This window comes from Rattus norvegicus, chromosome X (assembly GCF_036323735.1).
Source record: "Rattus norvegicus strain BN/NHsdMcwi chromosome X, GRCr8, whole genome shotgun sequence".
Lineage (NCBI taxonomy): Eukaryota > Metazoa > Chordata > Mammalia > Rodentia > Muridae > Rattus > Rattus norvegicus.
Window position 1 is genome coordinate 24245692 of NC_086039.1, and position 20370 is coordinate 24266061.

At 41.6% G+C, this 20370-nt stretch overlaps 1 long non-coding RNA gene across 1 annotated transcript in view; it reads left to right on the forward strand.

The window, feature by feature from the left end:
• The first annotated feature begins 791 nt into the window (after positions 1-791).
• LOC134484046 (uncharacterized) overlaps positions 792-20370 on the forward strand; it is an 83516-nt gene continuing 63937 nt past the window's right edge. Inside the window, exon 1 of the long non-coding RNA XR_010061365.1 lies at positions 792-906. This is a non-coding gene — a long non-coding RNA (uncharacterized LOC134484046). The remainder of the gene's footprint in view (positions 907-20370) is intronic.

Genomic DNA, 20370 nt, shown 5'->3' on the forward strand with positions numbered 1-20370 from the left:
ACTCTATCTCAGGAGTGCTAGAATTGAAGGCATTTGCCACTATGCCCAAAGCAGTTTTTGAGGCAGGATCTCACTAAATTATCTAGGCTGGCACTGGATCGTTCTATCTCAGCCTCCTGAGTAGCTGGGATTACGGACATGTGTCGCTGTGCCCAGCTGTATTTCTATCTTCTTAACTAAATGTTAGGATATAGAGTTTTACTTGTCCATGGTTTTATTTGGATATACAAATTATGTAGGCCTACATTTTTTGAACCATGGGCAAGACAAAATGCCTGGGTTTGGGAATCTTAGGGATTTGAGTTTGAGTTCCTTATATCCAAAAGTCTCCATCCTCACTGTAAATGTCTCAGGCAGCGTATAGTCTCAGGCGGGACAATACCTTCTACTTAATAGAAGTTTGGGGGAGATTTTCATAGATATTGCATATAAAGCATCCAACACCAGGCCTGTCAGACAGCAGCTGTCAAAAATAGGAGCGATCATTTCTTAATGGGGGAGAATGGGAAATAAGATAGGAAAGATTTGAATCAGGTTTTCAGAGAACCTGGATTGCCAGGTCTTATTCTTGTGACACTGAGGAACCTTGGCAGGCCTGTCATCAGGGGAGAGAATTGATCCTAAAGAATTCCTGGGCATTGTTCCCTTAGTCTGGGTCTGGGAAAGGAGCAAGAAACCCTTGGCCCAGCAGCCAGCAGCTCTTGGGTTAAAATCTTTGCAGGCATCTGAGTTATTTGTAACCCGTTGTCATGGCAACACGTTTGGCGAGCGAGCCAGTGCTGCAAGCTCCTGACAGTGGGGCGGGGAGGGCAGTGGGAGAAGACAGAAGATTTGGAAAAGGGTTCATCTGTGACCAGTGGCTCACTTTCCTCTGATTTGCCCAAAGCTTTTCAGCTGCAGAAGAGGGTGAGCATCCTCTGGGGAGAATCATGGGATGTCGGGGCCTCTCCTCCCCAATCTCCTGGTATTTCAGATGTGGAAATAGGCTGAGAGAGGTCCAGCAGCTGGCTCAAGGCCACAAAACAAGTCAGAGACAGAGAGAGTACTAGCACCGTTCTCCCCCCCCCTTTTTTTACTTTTATTTTGTCACAATCCATTCGTTAACCTCACCTCCTTCCTTTTCTGGTCCATCCTCCCACAGTTCCTCATCCCATCTTCCCCCCCTCTCCCGACCCCCTGTCTCCAAAAAGATGTCTTTCCACCCTGCTGCCTTATACCCCTTCCCCCAGGCATCCCCACTCCCTGGGGCCTCAAGTCTCTCTAGGGTTAGGCACCTCTTCTTCCACTGAGGCCAGATCAGTCAGTCCTCTGGGGCCTTGAACCAGCTAGTGCATGATCCCTGAGTGGTGGCTCAGTGTCTGTGAGATCTCAGGGGTCTGGGTTATTTGGGATTGCTGGTTTTCCTATGGGGTCTCCCTCCTCCTCAGCTTCCTCCAGCCTTTCCCTACTCAACTACAGGGTCCCTGACTTCCATCCATTTGTTGGGTCTAAGTATCCGCATTTGTCTCAGTCAACTGCTGGTAATGCCTCTCAGAGGACAGCCACGCTCCTGTCTGTAAGTACACCATAGCATCAGTAATAGTGTCAGGCCTTGGAGCCTCCCCTTGAAATGAATACCAAGTTGGGCCTTGTCACTGGACCACCTTTCCCTCAAACTCTTCTTCATTTTTTTGTTCCTTCAGTTCTTTTAGACAGGAACAGTTCTGGGTTAGAGTTTTTGACTGTGGGATGGCAACTCCATCCCTCCACTTGATGGCCTGTCTTTCTGCTGGAGGTGAACTCTACAGGGTCCCTCTCCCCACTGTAGGACAGTTTATCTAAGGTCCCTTCTTTTGCATCCTGAGAGTCTCTGGTACTTTCTAGAGAGTTCCCCAACCTCTCACCTCCCGAGGTTGCCTGTTGCCATTCTTTCTGCTGGTCTTCAATGCTTCTCTCCTGTTCCCACCTCCCTGTACCTGATCCTGTTCCCTTTCCCCCTCTCCTTCCCCTCTCCAACCCAGGTCCCTCCCTCCCTCTCCCTCCTGTGATTGCTTTCTTCTCCCTCCAAGTGGAATTGAGGCATCCTCACTTGGGCCCATCAGCTCATTAACCCTTTGTGAGTTCTATGGATTGTATCTTGGGTATTCCGTACTGTTTTGACTAATATCCACTTATTAGTGAGTACATACCATGTATGTCCTTTGGGGTCTATGTCCTTTGGGGTCTGAGTTATCTCACTCAGGATATTTTTCTAGTTCCATCCATTTGCCTATGAATTTCATAAAGTCATTGTTTTTAATAGCTGAGTAGTACTCCATTCTGTAAATGTACCACATTTTCTATATCCATTCCTCTGTTGAAGGGCATCTGGGTTCTTTTCCAGCTTCTGGCTATTATAAATAAGGCTGCTATGAACATAGTGGAGCATGTGTCTTTGTTGTATGTTGGAGCATCTATTGGGTATATGCCCAAGAGAGGTATAGCTGGGTCCTCAAGTAGTGCAATGTCCAATTTTCTGAGGAACCTCCAGACTGATTTCCAGAGAGGTTGTACTAGTTTGCAATCCCACCAGCAATGGAGGAGTGTTCCTCTTTCTTCACATCCTCACCAATGTGTGCTGTCCCCTGAGTTTTTGATCTTAGCTATTCTAATTAGTATAAGGTAGAATCTCAGGGTCCTTTTAACTTGTATTTCCCTGATGACTAAGGAGTTTGAACACTTCTTTAAGTGCTTCTCTGGCGACTCCAGATTCCTCTGTTGTAAATTCTCTGTTTAGCTCTATACCCCATTTTTTAATTGGATTTTTTGTTTTTTTGGAGGTTAGCTTTTCAGTTCTTTTTTATATATTTTGGATATTAGCCCTCTATCAGATGTATGGTTAGTGAAGGTTTTTTTTTTTCCAATCTGTAAGTTGCCAATTTGCCCTAATGACGGTGTCCTTTGCCTTACAGTAGCTTTTCAGTTTCATGAGGTCCCATTTATCAATTCTTGTTCTTAGAGCCTGAGCCATTGGGGTTCTGTTTACAACACCCTCCCCGTGCAATAAGTTCAAGGCTCTTTCCCACTTTCTTTTCTATTAGATTCAGTGTATCTGGTTTTATGTTGAGGTCCTTGATCCAATTGGAATTGAGCTTTGTGCAAGGTGACAAATATGGATTTATTTTTATTTTTCTATATACCAACTACCAGTTAGACCAGCACCACTTATTGAAGATTCTTTCTTTTTTCTATTGTATATTTTTTGCTTCTTTGTCAAAGATCAAGTGTCCATAATTATGTGGTTTTATTTCTGGGTCTTCAATTCTACTCCATTCATCAATTTGTCTGTCTCTGTACCAATACCATGCAGTTTTTAGTCACTGTTGCTCTGTAATTAGTACAAGTTGAAGTGAGGGATGGTGATTCCTTAGAAGTTCTTTTATTGTTAAGAATTGTTTTTGATATCCTTGGGTGTTGTTGTTGTTGTTGTTGTTGGTGGTGGTGGTGGTGGTGGTGGTGGTGGTGGTGGTGGTGGTGGTGGTGGCGTTTTTCCATATGAAATTGAGAATTGCTCTTTACATGTCTGTGAAGAATTGTGTTGGAATTTCCATGTCTGTGAAGAATTGTATTGGAATTTTGATCTGTAGATTGCTTTTGGTAGTGTGGCCATTTTTACTGTTAATTCTGCCAATCCATGAGCATGGGAGATCTCTCCATTTTCTGAGGTCTTCTTCGATTTCTTTCCTGAGAGACTTGAAGTTCTTGTCATAAAAGATCTTTCACTTGCTTGGTTAGAGTCACACCAAGGTATTTTATATTATTTGTGGCTATTGTGAAGGGTGCTGTTTCACTATTTTCTCTCTCAGCCTGTTTATCATTTGTATAAAGGAAGCCTACTGATTTGCTTGAGTTAATTTTATATCCAGTCACTTTGCTGAAGTTGTTTATCAGTGTAGAAGTTCTCTGGTGGAATTTTAGGGGTGGCTTATGTATACTATCATATCACCTGCAAATAAATAGTGATACTTTGACTTCTTCTTTGCCAATATGTATCCCCTTGATCTCCTTTTGTTCTTATTTCTCTAGCTAGAACTTTGAGTACTGAATAAATACGGGGAGAGTGGGCATCCTTGTCTTGTCCCTGATTTTAGTGAGATTGCTTTCAGTATCTCTCCATTTAAATTGATATTGGCTGTTGTTTTACTGTATGTTTCTTTCATTGTGCTTAGGTATGGGCATAGAATTCCTGATCTCTCCAATACTATTAACACGAAGCGGTGTTGGATTTTGTCAAATGCTTTCTCAGCATCTAATGAAATGATCATGTGGTTTTGTTCTTTCAGTTTGTTTATATAATGGATTATGTTGATGGTTTTCCGTATATTAAACCATCCCTGCATGCCTGGGATGAAGCCTACTTGATCATGGTGGATGATTGTTTTGATGTGCACTTGGATTCGGTTTGCCAGAATTTTATTGAGTATTTTTGCGTCGATATTCATAAGGGAAATTGGTCTGAAGTTCTCTGTCTTTGTTGGGTCTTTGTGTGGTTTAGGTATCAGAGTAATTGCAGTTTCATAGAATGAATTAGGTAGTGTTCTTTCTGTTTCTATTTTATGGAATCATTTGAAAAATATTGGTATTAGGTCTTCTTTGAAGGTCTGGTATAATTCTGCACTAAAGCCATCTGGCCCTGAGCTTTTTTTTTTTTTTTTTTTTTTTTTTTTTTTTTTTTTTTTGGTTGGGATGTTTTTAATGACTTCTATTTCCTTATGGGATATGGGACTGTTTAGATAGTTTACCTGCTCTTGATTTAACTTTAGTACCTGGTATCTGTCTAGAAAATCATCCATTTAATCCAGATTTCCCAGTTTTGTAGAATATAGGCTTTTATAATAGGATCTGATGTTTCTTTGAATTTCCTTAGTTTCTGTTGTTATGTCTCTCCTTTCATTTCTGACTCTGATAATTCTCTGGACCCTTTAGCTAGGGGTTTACATATCCTGTTGATTTTCACAATGAACCAGATTTTGGATTTGTTGATTCTTTGTATAGTTCTCTTTGTTTCTCTTTGGTTGATTTAGGCCCTGTGTTGACTATTTCCTGCCATCTACTCCTCTTGGTTATGTAGTATAGGAGCCCTCCAATTTCTTTAGGAGAGAACTTAGTGCTATGAATTTTCCTCTTATCGCTTGTTGCATTGTAGCCCCTAAGTTTGGGTGTGCTGTGTCATCATTTTCATTGAATTCGAGGAAGTCTTTAATTTTTTTCTTTATTTCTTCCCTGACAAAGTTATTGTTGAGTAGAGTGTTTCAGTTTCCATGAGTATGTGGGTTTTCTGGGGTGTTGTTGTTGTTGTTGTTGTTGTTGTTGTTGTTGTTGTTGTTGTTGTTGTTGAAGTCTAGCCTTAGTCCATGTGATCTGATAGGATGCATGGGATAATTTCAATCTTCTTGTATCTACTGAGGCTTGTTTGTGACCAATTATATAGTTAATTTTGGAGAAGGTACCATGAGGTGCTAAGAAGGTTTATTCATTTTTAGGGTGAAATGTTTTGTATATATCTGATAAATCCATTTGGCTCATAACCTATATTAGTTTCACTGTGTCTCTGTTTAGTTTTGTTTCAATGACCTGTCCATTGGTGAGACTGGGGTGTTGAATTCTCCCACTATTGTGTTGGGGGTTCAATGTGTGTTTTGGGCTTTAGTAAAGTTTCTTTTATGAGTGTGGATGCCCTAGCATTTGGGGCATAGATGTTCAGAATTGAGACTTTCTCTTGATGAATTTTTCCTTTGATAAATATGAAGTGTCCTTCCCCATCCCAATTAACTTTTTGGTTGAAAGTCTATTTTATTGGCTATTAGAATGGCAACTCCCTCTTGTTTCTTGGGAGTATTTACTTGGAAGTCTTTTTTTCCAGCCTTTTGCTTTGAGGTCGTGTCTGTCTTTGTCATTGAAGTGTGTTTCTTGCTGCAGCAAAATGCTGGATCCTGCTTCAATATCCAGTTTGTTAGCTTGTGTATTTTTATTAGGGAACTGAGTCTGTTGATATTGAGAGATATTAAAGACAGATGATTGTTAGCTCCTGTTATGTTTGTTGTTGTAGGTGGCTTTATGTATATGTGATTCTCTCCTTTTGGTTTTGTTGTGAGATGATTAATTTCTTGTTTTTGTTTTTTCCCTTTGGTGTAGGTACCCTCCTTGTGTTGTTTTCCTTTTGGAATCCTCTGTAGGGATGTATTGGTATATAGATACTGTTTAAATTTGCTTTTGTCATGGAATATTTTGGTTTCTCCATCTATGACAATTGAGAGTTTTGCAGGGTATAGTAGCCTGGGCTGGCATTTTTGTTCTCTTGGGGTCTGTATGACATCTGTCCAGGATCTTCTGGCTTTCATAGTCTCTGGTGAGCAGTCTGGTGTGATTCTGATAGGTCTGCCTTTATATGTTACTGGACCTTTTCCCCTTACTGCTTTTAATATTCTTTCTTTATTTTGTGTGTTTGGTGTTTTGACTATTATGTGACGGGAGGAGTTTCTTTTCTGGTCCAATCTATTTGGCATTCTATAGGTTTCTTGTACATTTGTGGCCCTCTCTTTAGGTTGGGGAAGTTTTCTTCTATGAGTTTGTCGAAGATGTTTTCTGGTCCTTTGAGCTGGGAATCTCTCTCTTCTATTCCTATTATTCTTAGGTTTGGTCTTGGTTAGGAGTTTTTTATGTTTTGAATTTTCTTTGACCATTGTGTTTATATTTTCTAAGGTATCTTCTACACCTGAGATTCTATCTCTTGTATTCTGTTGTTGCATCTGTAGTTCCTGACCTCTTTACTAGGTTTTCCATTTCCACAATTGCCTCCATTTGTGTTTTCTTTATTGTTTCTACTTCCATTTTTAGATTTTGGACCACTTTCTTCAATTCCTTCACCTGTTTTATTGTGTTTTCCTGTATTTCTTTAAGGGATTTATTTGTTTCCTCTTTAAGTGTTTCTACCTGTTCACCTGTGTTTTCTTTTTTTTTTTTCTGGGTTTTCTTTTTTTTTTTTTTATTAACTTGAGTATTTCTTATATACATTTCGAGTGTTATTCCCTTTCCCGGTTTCCGGGCAAACATCCCCCTCCCCCCTCCCCTTCCTTATGGGTGTTCCCCTCCCAACCCTCCCCCCATTGCCGCCCTCCCCCCATAGACTAGTTCACTGGGGGTTCAGTCTTAGCAGGACCCAGGGCTTCCCCTTCCACTGGTGCTCTTACTAGGATATTCATTGCTACCTATGGGGTCAGAGTCCAGGGTCAGTCCATGTATAGTCTTTAGGTAGTGGCTTAGTCCCTGGAAGCTCTGGTTGCTTGGCATTGTTGTACTTTTGGGGTCTCGAGCCCCTTCAAGCTCTTCCAGTTCTTTCTCTGATTCCTTCAATAGGGGACCTATTCTCAGTTTAGTGGTTTGCTGCTGGCATTCGCCTCTGTATTTGCTGTATTCTGGCTGTGTCTCTCAGGAGCGATCTACTCCTGTCGGTCTGCACTTCTTTGCTTCATCCATCTTGTCTAATTGGGTGGCTGTATATGTATGGGCCACATGTGGGGCAGGCTCTGAATGGGTGTTCCTTAAGTCTCTGATTTAATCTTTGCCTCTCCCTTCCCTGCCAAGGGTATTCTTTTTCCTCATTTAAAGAAGGAGTGAAGCATTCACATTTTGATCATCCGTCTTGAGTTTCGTTTGTTCTAGGGATCTAGGGTAATTCAAGCATTTGGGCTAATAGCCACTTATCAATGAGTGCATACCATGTATGTCTTTCTGTGATTGGGTTAGCTCACTCAGGATGATGTTTTCCAGTTCCAACCATTTGCCTACGAATTTCATAAACTCGTTGTTTTTGATAGCTGAGTAATATTCCATTCTGTAGATGTACCACATTTTCTGTATCCATTCCTCTGTTGAAGGGCATCTGGGTTCTTTCCAGTTTCTGGCTATTATAAATAAGGCTGCGATGAACATAGTGGAGCACGTGTCTCTTTTATATGTTGAGGCATCTTTTGGGTATATGCCCAAGAGAGGTATAGCTGGATCCTCAGGCAGTTCAATGTCCAATTTTCTGAGGAACCTCCAGACTGATTTCCAGAATGGTTTTACCAGTCTGCAATCCCACCAACAACGGAGGAGTGTTCCTCTTTCTCCACATCCTCGCCAGCATCTGCTGTCACCTGAGTTTTTGATCTTAGCCAATCGCACAGTGTGAGGTGAAATCTCAGGGTTGTTTTGATTTGCATTTCCCTTATGACTAAAGATGTTGAACATTTCTTTAGGTGTTTCTCAGCCATTCGGCATTCCTCAGCTGTGAATTCTTTGTTTAGCTCTGAACCCCATTTTTTAATAGGGTTATTTGTTTCCCTGCGGTCTAACTTCTTGAGTTCTTTGTATATTTTGGATATAAGGCCTCTATCTGTTGTAGGATTGGTAAAGATCTTTTCCCAATCTGTTGGTTGCCGTTTTGTCCTAACCACAGTGTCCTTTGCCTTACAGAAGCTTTGCAGTTTTATGAGATCCCATTTGTCGATTCTTGATCTTACAGCATAAGCCATTGGTGTTTTGTTCAGGAAATTTTTTCCAGTGCCCATGTGTTCCAGATGCTTCCCTAGTTTTTCTTCTATTAGTTTGAGTGTGTCTGGTTTGATGTGGAGGTCCTTGATCCACTTGGACTTAAGCTTTGTACAGGGTGATAAGCATGGATCGATCTGCATTCTTCTACATGTTGCCCTCCAGTTGAACCAGCACCATTTGCTGAAAATGCTATCTTTTTTTCCATTGGATGGTTTTGGCTCCTTTGTCAAAAATCAAGTGACCATAGGTGTGTGGGTTCATTTCTGGGTCTTCAATTCTATTCCATTGGTCTATCTGTCTGTCTCTGTACCAATACCATGCAGTTTTTATCACTATTGCTCTGTAATACTGCTTGAGTTCAGGGGTAGTGATTCCCCCTGAAGTCCTTTTATTGTTGAGGATAGCTTTAGCTATCCTGGGTTTTTTGTTATTCCAGATGAATTTGCAAATTGTTCTGGCTAACTCTTTGAAGAAATGGATTGGTATTTTGATGGGGATTGCATTGAATCTGTAGATTGCTTTTGGTAAAATGGCCATTTTTACTATATTAATCCTGCCAATCCATGAGCATGGGAGATCTTTCCATCTTCTGAGGTCTTCTTCAATTTCTTTCCTCAGTGTCTTGAAGTTCTTATTGTACAGATCGTTTACTTGCTTGGTTAAAGTCACACCGAGGTACTTTGTATTATTTGGGTCTATTATGAAGGGTGTCGTTTCCCTAATTTCTTTTTCGGATTGTTTCTCTTTTGTATAGAGGAAGGCAACTGATTTATTTGAGTTAATTTTATACCCAGCCACTTTGCTGAAGTTGTTTATCAGCTTTAGTAGTTCTCTGGTGGAGCTGTTGGGATCACTTAAATATACTATCATGTCATCTGCAAATAGTGATATTTTGACCTCTTCTTTTCCGATCTGTATCCCTTTGATCTCCTTTTGTTGTCTGATTGCTCTGGCTAGAACTTCAAGAACTATATTGAATAAGTAGGGAGAGAGTGGGCAGCCTTGTCTAGTCCCTGATTTTAGTGGGATTGCTTCAAGTTTCTCTCCATTTAGTTTAATGTTAGCAACTGGTTTGCTGTATATGGCTTTTACTATGTTTAGGTATGGGCCTTGAATTCCTATTCTTTCCAGGACTTTTATCATGAAGGGGTGTTGAATTTTGTCAAATGCTTTCTCAGCATCTAATGAAATGATCATGTGGTTCTGTTCTTTCAGTTTGTTTATATAATGGATCACGTTGATGGTTTTCCGTATATTAAACCATCCCTGCATGCCTGGGATGAAGCCTACTTGATCATGGTGGATGTTTGTTTTGATGTGCTCTTGAATTCGGTTTGCCAGAATTTTATTGAGTATTTTTGCGTCGATATTCATAAGGGAAATTGGTCTGAAGTTCTCTTTCTTTGTTGTGTCTTTGTGTGGTTTAGGTATAAGAGTAATTGTGGCTTCGTAGAAGGAATTCGGTAGGGCTCCATCTGTTTCAATTTTGTGGAATAGTTTGGATAATATTGGTATGAGGTCTTCTATGAAGGTTTGATAGAATTCTGCACTAAACCCGTCTGGACCTGGGCTCTTTTTGGTTGGGAGACCTTTAATGACTGCTTCTATTTCCTTAGGAGTTATGGGGTTGTTTAACTGGTTTATCTGTTCCTGATTTAACTTCGATACCTGGTATCTGTCTAGGAAATTGTCCATTTCCTGAAGATTTTCAAATTTTGTTGAATATAGGTTTTTATAGTAAGATCTGATGATTTTTTGAATTTCCTCTGAATCTGTAGTTATGTCTCCCTTTTCATTTCTGATTTTGTTAATTTGGACGCACTCTCTGTGTCCTCTCGTTAGTCTGGCTAAGGGTTTATCTATCTTGTTGATTTTCTCAAAGAACCAACTTTTGGTTCTGTTGATTCTTTCTATGGTCCTTTTTGTTTCTACTTGGTTGATTTCAGCTCTGAGTTTGATTATTTCCTGCCTTCTACTCCTCCTGGGTGTATTTGCTTCTTTTTGTTCTAGAGCTTTTAGGTGTGCTGTCAAGCTGCTGACATATGCTCTTTCCTGTTTCTTTCTGCAGTCACTCAGCGCTATGAGTTTTCCTCTTAGCACAGCTTTCATTGTGTCCCATAAGTTTGAGTATGTTGTATCTTCATTTTCATTAAATTCTAAAAAGTTTTTAATTTCTTTCTTTATTTCTTCCTTGACCACGTTATCATTGAGTAGAGCATTGTTCAATTTCCACGTATATGTGGGCATTCTTCCCTTATTGTTATTGAAGACCAGTTTTAGGCCGTGGTGGTCCGATAGCACGCATGGGATTTTTTCTATCTTTCTGTACCTGTTGAGGCCCGTTTTTTGACCAATTATATGGTCAATTTTGGAGAAAGTACCATGAGGAGCTGAGAAGAAGGTATATCCTTTTGCTTTAGGATAGAATGTTCTATAAATATCCGTTAAGTCCATTTGGCTCATGACATCTCTTAGTCTGTCGACATCACTGTTTAATTTCTGTTTCCATGATCTGTCCATTGATGAGAGTGGGGTGTTGAAATCTCCCACTATTATTGTGTGAGGTGCAATGTGTGTTTTGAGCTTTAGTAAGGTTTCTTTTACATATGTAGGTGCCCTTGTATTTGGGGCATAGATATTTAGGATTGAGAGTTCATCTTGGTGGATTTTTCCTTTGATGAATATGAAGTGTCCTTCCTTATCTTTTTTGATGACTTTTAGTTGGAAATTGATTTTATTTGATATTAGAATGGCTACTCCAGCTTGCTTCTTCTGACCATTTGCTTGGAAAGTTGTTTTCCAGCCTTTCACTCTGAGGTAGTGTCTGTCTTTGTGTCTGAGGTGTGTTTCCTTTAGGCAGCAGAATGCAGGGTCCTCGTTGCGTATCCAGTTTGTTAATCTATGTCTTTTTATTGGGGAGTTGAGGCCATTGATATTGAGAGATATTAAGGAATAGTGATTATTGTTTCCCTTTATATTCATATTTGGATGTGAGGTTATGTTTGTGTGCTTTCATTCTCTTTGTTTTGTTGCCAAGACGATTAGTTTCTTGCTTCTTCTAGGGTATAGCTTGCCTCCTTATGTTGGGCTTTACCATTTATTATCCTTTGTAGTGCTGGATTTGTAGTAAGATATTGTGTAAATTTGGTTTTGTCATGGAATATCTTGGTTTCTCCATCTATGTTAATTGAGAGTTTTGCTGGATACAGTAACCTGGGCTGGCATTTGTGTTCTCTTAGGGTCTGTATGACATCAGTCCAGGATCTTCTGGCCTTCATAGTTTCTGGCGAGAAGTCTGGTGTGATTCTGATAGGTCTCCCTTTATATGTTACTTGACCTTTTTCCCTTACTGCTTTTAATATTCTTTCTTTATTTTGTTCGTTTGGTGTTTTGACAATTATGTGACGGGAGGTGTTTCTTTTCTGGTCCAATCTATTTGGAGTTCTGTAGGCTTCTTGTATGTCTATGGGTATCTCTTTTTTTAGGTTAGGGAAGTTTTCTTCTATGATTTTGTTGAAGATATTTACTGGTCCTTTGAGCTGGGAGTCTTCACTCTCTTCTATACCTATTATCCTTAGGTTTGATCTTCTCATTGAGTCCTGGATTTCCTGTATGTTTTGGACCAGTAGCTTTTTCTGCTTTACATTATCTTTGACAGTTGAGTCAATGATTTCTATGGAATCTTGTGCTCCTGAGATTCTCTCTTCCATCTCTTGTATTCTGTTGGTGAAGCTTGTATCTACAGCTCCTTGTCTCTTCTTTTGGTTTTCTATATCCAGGGTTGTTTCCATGTGTTCTTTCTTGATTGCTTCTATTTCCATTTTTAATTCCTTCAAGTGTTTGATTGTGTTTTCCTGGAATTCTTTCAGGGATTTTTGTGTCTCCTCTCTATGTGCTTCTACTTGTTTATTTATGTTTTCCTGGAATTCTTTCAGGGATTTTTGCGATTCTTTCAGGCATTTTTGAGATTCCTCTCTGTAGGCTTCTACTTGTTCTCTAAGGGAGTTCTTCATGTCTTTCTTGAAGTCCTCCAGCATCATGATCAAATATGATTTTGAAACTAGATCTTGCTTTTCTGGTGTGTTTGGATATTCCGTGTTTGCTTTGGTGAGAGAATTGGGCTCCGATGATGCCATGTAGTCTTGGTTTTTGTTGCTTGTGTTCCTGCGCTTGCCTCTCGCCATCAGATTATCTCTAGTGTTACTTTGTTCTGCTATTTCTGACAGTGGCTAGACTGTCCTATAAGCCTGTGTGTCAGGAGTGATGTAGACCTGTTTTCCTCTCTTTCAGTCAGTTATGGGGACAGAGTGTTCTGCTTTCGGGCGTGTAGTTTTTCCTCTCTACAGGTCTTCAGCTGTTCCTGTGGGCCTGTGTCTTGAGTTCACCAGGCAGCTTTCTTGCAGCAGAAAATTTGGTCTTACCTGTGGTCCTGAGGCTCAAGTTCGCTCGTGGGGTGCTGCCCACGGGCTCTCTGCAGCGGCAGCAACCAGGAAGACCTGTGCCGCCCCTTCCGGGAGCTTCAGTGCACCAGGGTTCCAGATGGTCTTTGGCTTTTTCCTCTGGCGTCCGAGATGTGTGTGCAGGGAACAGTCTCTTCTGGTTTCCCAGGCTTGTCTGCCTCTGAAGGTTTAGCTCTCCCTCCCACGGGATTTGGGTGCAGAGAACTGTTTATCCGGTCTGTTTCTTTCAGGTTCCGGCGGTGTCTCAGGCAGGGGTCCTGCCGCTCCTGGGCCCTCCCCCACGGGAGCCCAGAGGCCTTATACAGTTTCCTCTTGGGCCAGGGATGTGGGCAGGGGTGAGCAGTGTTGGTGGTCTCTTCCGCTCTGCAGCCTCAGGAGTGGCCACCTGACCAGGCGGTTGGGTCTCTCTCTCACCGGGTCTGGGAGCAGAGAGCTGCTGCGGGCCGGGATCCGCGGGTGTGGGACTTCCGGTAAACACAGAACGTGCCTGGTCCTAGAGAAATTCTGCTTCCGTGTGTCCCAAGCTCACCAGGCAGCTTTCTTGCAGCAGAAAATTTGGTCTTACCTGTGGTCCCGAGGCTCAGGTTCGCTTGTGGGGTGCTGCCCAGGGGCTCTCTGCAGCGGCAGCAACCAGGAAGACCTGTGCCGCCCCTTCCGGGAGCTTCAGTGCACCAGGGTTCCAGATGGTCTTTGGCTTTTTCCTCTGGCGTCCGAGATGTGTGTGCAGGGAGCAGTCTCTTCTGGTTTCCCAGGCTTGTCTGCCTCTCTGAAGGTTTAGCTCTCCCTCCCACGGGTTTTGGGCGCAGAGAACTGTTTATCCGGTCTGTTTCTTTCAGGTTCCGGTGGTGTCTCAGGCAGGTGTCCTGCTGCTCCTGGGCCCTCCCCCACGGGAGCCCAGAGGCCTTATACAGTTTCCTCTTGGGCCAGGGATGTGGGCAGGGGTGAGCAGTGTTGGTGGTCTCTTCCGCTCTGCAGCCTCAGGAGTGCCCACCTGACCAGGCGGTTGGGTCTCTCTCTCACCGGGTCTGGGAGCAGAGAGCGGCTGCGGGCCGGGATCCGCGGGTGTCTACCTGTGTTTTCTTGTATTTCTTTCAGTGAGTTATTTATATCCTTCTTAGAGGACTGTATTATCTTCATGAGATAGTATTTTAGGTCAGCATCCTGGTTTTCAGGTGTGTTGGGGTATCCAGAGCTTGCTGTGGTGGGAGAATTAGGTGCCAAAGTATACTGACTTCTGTTACTTATGGTCTTGTGCTTGCCTCTCACCATCTGCTTATCTCTGGTGTTAAGTGGTCCGGGTGTCTCTATCTGGAACCTGCTTCCTGTGTTCCTGGGTTGTTGCAGGTCTCCTGGGAGTCCTGTGTTCCTGGCTGTAGCAGATCTCCCAGGAGGCTTTCAGACTGTGGGGTCTTCAGAGGGGCAATCTAATGATCTGCCCCTGCAGAAGGCACAGGCCAGAAGGGAGGTAGTGTTCAAGTAGAAAGGATGGATCCCGAGTCTGCTAGGCTCTTCAGGGCACAATCCCCCACACACACCTTTTCTTTAAAGCACTTGTGAGGCGGAACTGTATAACCTGGAGTAAATAAGCTCTTGAGAGCAATTTGTCCATTTTCCCCCACAATACATGCCTGCCTTTTTGGTGGTGTTGTTCCTAGGGGAAACTAGGACCCAGAGTGGTTTAAAACAACCTGGGCATCACAAAGAAGTTCTAAGATTGAGACTATAGATCTCTTTAGGCCTCTGTCCTGACTGCCAAGATAGAGCCTCCCATGGCAATATTGCTTCAACTGTCTTGGCCATTGATGCCCTTCAAAAGCACACATATTCTGGTCACATACCGCTTCCCTGTAACCCCTTCAATCACACGTAGGGATGTCTGTATTAGCCACTTTTCTCATTGCTGTGGCAAAATACCCAACAAACACAATTTAAGATGAGAGGATTTATTTGGCTCACAGTGTGAAGGTACAGGGAAGATGTAGTAGCAAAAGAACAAGGTGGTGGCTCACATTGCACCCACAGACAGATGATGCTGATATTCCAGCTGGCTTTCTCTTTTCTCCCTTTACCTATAGGGTATAAAGAGAAACAAAAGACATATAAATAAAATGAAAATGAAAGATAAAATAAGAATATAAAAAATGTTTTCAAACAAGGAAGAGCCCTAACACAACATTAAGTGACAAGGAACCTCCGAAGATGCCAGTGAGTTAGTTTTCTGTTGGCATCTGCTGCTGGGCATGTAGCCTACCCTTTATTATAATGGTTTTCGCCTGCTGAGAGCCCAGTGAAAAAACTAAATTTACATTTGCAAGTGGTTATCGATTATTGCTTCTGGGTTAAAAATGGCAGGGGGATTGCAGAGGAGGGGGTATCCACTTCTCCTTACAGCTCTAGGACCTAATCTGGTGCAGACCCGTGCAGGACCCGTGCTTGCTGCCTAAGTCTCTGTGAGTTCATATCTGCATTAATCCTGTTGATTTAGATAAAGGGCCTCGTTTTCCCAGCATCCTCTGCCCTCTCTGGCTCTTTCTGCCTCCTCTCCTGTGGAGTTCCTTGAGGCCTGAGGGAAGGAATTTGATGGAGATACCTCATTTAGGACTGAGAATTTCTAGGTCTCTTACTCTCTTCACAATGTCTGGCTGTGGTCTCTGTATTTGTTCCCATCTACTGCAGGAGGAAGCTTCTGTAATGATGGCTCAGCAAGACACGAACCTATGAGTATAGCAGAATGCATTAGGAGCCGTTTTATTGGCACATTCGTTTAATATAACATTAGTATCTGGTTATACCCTAAGTTCCTGGGCTAGTCTCAGGTTTTTAGTCATCCAAGCAGTATTCCAACTCCTAGAGAGAGCCTTCAGTCAAACCAGATATTGGTTGGTTATTCCCACAAGCTTTGTGCCACCATTGCATTAGCATATCTTATAGATAGTCCACCATTGTGCATAAAGGGTTTGTGGTTGCTTTAGTGTTTATGTTTCTCTTTTGGTAGCCTGCAGAGTACCCTCTAGTAGCAAAGACACTAGCACATAGAGACAAAGATCCTATGTAGGTATCAGCTCAATTTCCCTGTGTTCAATGAGTTGGGTAGGTGTGGCCTTCAGCAATGGGGCCTTGCCATCAGTTTGTGGACAGCAACCTATAGTCTTGGCAATAGTCTGGGTTGTTTAGGGGTTACCACTGGACTTCATTGAGGCTCTGTATTTGATGATTTTTATTTAGATTGCTTTCATATATGTATATATTTTTTAGTTTCTACTGTATTACCTTTCTATACTAGCCCTCAAATGGCCATTAATTTTAGCTGTCTCTCCCTGTATTCACTCCCACAACCCTCCTCTCCTTCCCCAAATCCACTTAATCCTCTCGTTCCAGTTTCCCATCAATTTATAACATCTATTTTATTTTCCTTTACGAGGGAGATTTATCTGATCTACCTCCAGTACCTTACCTATCATCTATAGTTCTATGGATTATAGCTTGACTATTATTGCCTTAACAACTAATATCAACATATAAGCAAATATATACCATATTTATCTTTTGGGGTCTGGGTTACCTCAATCGAGATGACTTCTTTCTAGTTCCATCCATTTACCTGGAAAAATTCATATTTTCTTTTTTAATAGCTTCATAATTCTCTCTTGTATAAATGTGCTACATCTTCTTTATTGTTCTGTTGAAGGCCTCTAGGTTGTTTCCAGTTTCTCTCTATTATGAACAGAACACCAGGGCTGGAGAGATGGTTCAGCGGTTAGGAGCACTGACTGCTCTTCCAGAGGTCCTGAGTTCAATTCCCAGCAACCACATGGTGGCTCACAACCATCTGTAATGGGATCTGATGCCCTCTGGTGTGTCTGAAGATAGCTACAGTGTATTCATATACATTAAATAAGGAATATTTTTTTAAAATGAACAGAACACCAATTAAGTCAGTTAAACAAGTGTCTCTCTGGTAGAATGAAGTGATTTTTAGGCATATGCCCAAGACTGGGATAGCTAGATGTTGAGATAGATCAATTCCCATCTTCTTGAGTAACTACCACACTGATTTCCATTGTGGCTGTACAAGTTTGCACTCCCACAAGCAATGGATGAGAGTTCCCTTATTCCACATCCTCACCAGCATGAGCTGTCACTTATGTAGTTAATCTTAGCCATTCTGACAGATATAAGATAAAATCTCAAAGTAGTTTTGATTTGCATTTCCCTGTTGGCTAAGGATGTTGAACATTTCTTTGTTTCCTGGTCATTTGAGTTTCCTTTTTTGAGAATTCCCTTTTAGATTTTTACCCCATTTTAACTAGGTTATTTATTTTCATTTATCTATCTATTTTCCTTGAAAATAGTATTCCCTTACACAATACATCTCAACCAGTTTCCCCTCCCTCCACTCCTCCTAGCTCCCCTCAACCTCCTCTGTGCCTCCAGATACAATCCCCCTCCATTTCCTCTTTAGAAAAGATCAGGCCTCCAAGAGAAGACAGCCAAATAGGACAAAATAAGATACAATAAGACAAGATGAAAGCCCCAGGGCAAGCCAATAGGAAGAAGAGTCTCAGGAGCAGACAGACAAGTCAGAGACATACCCGCTTGCACTGTTAGGAGTCCCACGACACCAAACTCACAGACACAACATTTTTTACATAGAGGACCTGGTGCAAACCCACGTGGGCCATGCTTGCAGGTTCATTCCTTGTGAGCCCAGATGAGCCCTGCTTAGCTGATTGGGTAGGCTACATTCTCCTGGTGTTCTCTCTCCACTCTGACTCCTACCTTTCCTCCCCCTCTTCCACAGGGTTTCCCAATATCCAAGAGGAGTAACCCTATGGAGACTCTGATTTAGACTCTCTGCATAATATCTGGTTGTGGGTCTCTGTACCCACTCCCATCTGCTGCTAGAGGAAGCCTCTCTGATGATGATAGGACACAGCATTGATCTATGAGTATAGAAGAATATCTTGAGGAATTATATTGCATTGATTTTTTTTGCCAGTTGTATTTGGTTCTACCCTAGATCTTTGAGACGTCCAGTCTCCAGTTCCTGGCCATCCAGGAGGTGTAGGGCATGGACTCTTTCATGGCGTGGGCTTCAAATTATACCAAACATTGGTTGGTCATTCCCACAAGATCTGTGCCACCATTGCCCCAGCATATTTTGCTTGCAGGACAGATTGTAGGTGGAAGGTTTTTTTGGCTGGGTTGGTGTCCAAGGTTTTATTTCTAAAGCCTGCAGAGTAACCTCTTGCACCAAAAAGGCTAGAAATAGGGGTGAAGGCTCCAAGCCTTCACCACCTCACCCTTTCTACTTTCAGTGAACTGTGAGGAAATTGTCCTTGGAAATCAGACCCCGCCATCAATTTTCAGAAAGTGATCTTCTGTCCTAGCATCAAACTGGGTTGTTTATGGATCTCATTCCTCAGGACCTCCTTGGCCAACAGCTCATCCAAATGTAACCCAGTTTTATCACTAGAGGCCTTGCTTGGCTACAAATGGCCAATTCAATTCCATGTCCTTCATTACTAGGGGTCTTCACGAGGGTCATTCTCATAGTTCCCAGGAAGTTTCCAGTGCACTAGGTTTCCACACCACCATCACCTAAATGCCACCCAATTCTAGCTGTTTGTCCTCACAATGTGACCATTCCACCTGCCCATTGTCCACCTGTAGAATCTATTTCCTCATCCCATGCTCTCCCACTTGTCATAGCCCTCCTCTTTACCTAACCTCTCTGGGTGTCTGGACTATAGCTTGATTATCATTTACTTTAGAGTTAATATCCAATTATACATAAATACCATATTTGTCTTTCTGCATCTAAGTTACCTCACTCAGGATGATTTTTTTTCTACTTGCATCAATTTGCCTAAAGATTTCACGTGGTCATTATTTAAAAATTGCAGAATGATACTCTATTGTGTCAATATACCATGTTTTCTTTACCCATTCTTCAGTTGAAGGACATCTAGGTTGTTCTCAATAACTGGCTATTATGAATGAAGCTGCTATGACTGTACTTGAACAAGTGTCCTTGTGTTAAGATGGAGCGTTCTCTGGATGTATGCCTAAGAGTGTGTAGAGCTGGATCTTGAAGTATGTTCAACTCTCTGAGGAACCATCATACTGATTTCCATAGTGACTGTACAAGTTTGCACTCCCATGAGCAATGGAGGAGTGTTCCCTTTGCTCTATATCCTCTCCAGCATGAGTTATTGTTTGTGTTGCTGATCATAGCCATTCTGACCCGTGTAAGGCGGAGTCTCAAAGTAGGTATGATTTGCATTTCCCTGATGACTAAAGATGTTGAACATTACTTTAAGTGATTCTTGGCTATTAGTCTTCGTTGAGAATTCTCTATTTAAATCTATACCCCATTTTAAAACTAGGTTTTAAACACCTAATTTCTTGAGTTTTTAATATATTTTGAATATTATTCTTCTATTGGATATGGAGTTGGTGAAAATCGTTTCCTATTCTGTAGGCTGCCACTTTGTCTGCATGATGGTGTCCTTTGCCTTTCAGATGTTTTTCAGTTTCACGGAGTTCCATTTATTAATTGTTGATCATAATGCCTGTGCTATTAGTGTTCTGTTCAGGAAAGTATCTCCCATAAGTTCAAGGTTATTACCCATTTTCTCTTTTATCATGGCCAGTGTGTCTGGTTTTATGTTGATGTCTTTGATCCATTTGGACTTGAATTTTGTGTAAGGTCATAAATATGGATCCATTTGTGTTCTCCTACACGCAGACATCAGTTAGATCGCAGCTCTTGTTGAAGATGCTTTTTTTTCCAATGTCAATATCTGGATTGTTAATCAAAAATCTGGGTATCCATAGGTATATGAATTTATGGTTGAATATTTAATTCAATTTCATCGAGCAACCTGTCTGTTTTCATGGCAGTACCATGTGGTTTTTATTACTATTGTTCTGTTCTATACTTCAATTTGGAATCAGGAATGGTGAGACCTCCAGCAGTTCTTTTATTGCTCAGGATTGTTTTAATTATCTGGGGTTTTATGTTTCCATATGAAGTTAAGATTTTCCGTTCAATGTCTGTGAAGAATTATGTTGGCATTTTGATGGGGATTGTGTTGAATTTGTAGATTGCTTTTGGTATGTAGGATTGCCATTTTTACTAGCTAATTCTATCAATACATGTCCATGGAAGATCTTTCCATCTTCTGAAGTCTTCCTCAATTTCGTTCTTCAAAGACTTGAAGTTTTCATCATGCAAGTCTTTCACTTGCTTAGTTAGAGTTATCCCAAAATATTTTATCTTATTCGAAGCTATTGTGAAGGGTGTTGTTTCTCTGATTTCTTACTTAGTCCATTTTCCATTTGTATATAGCAG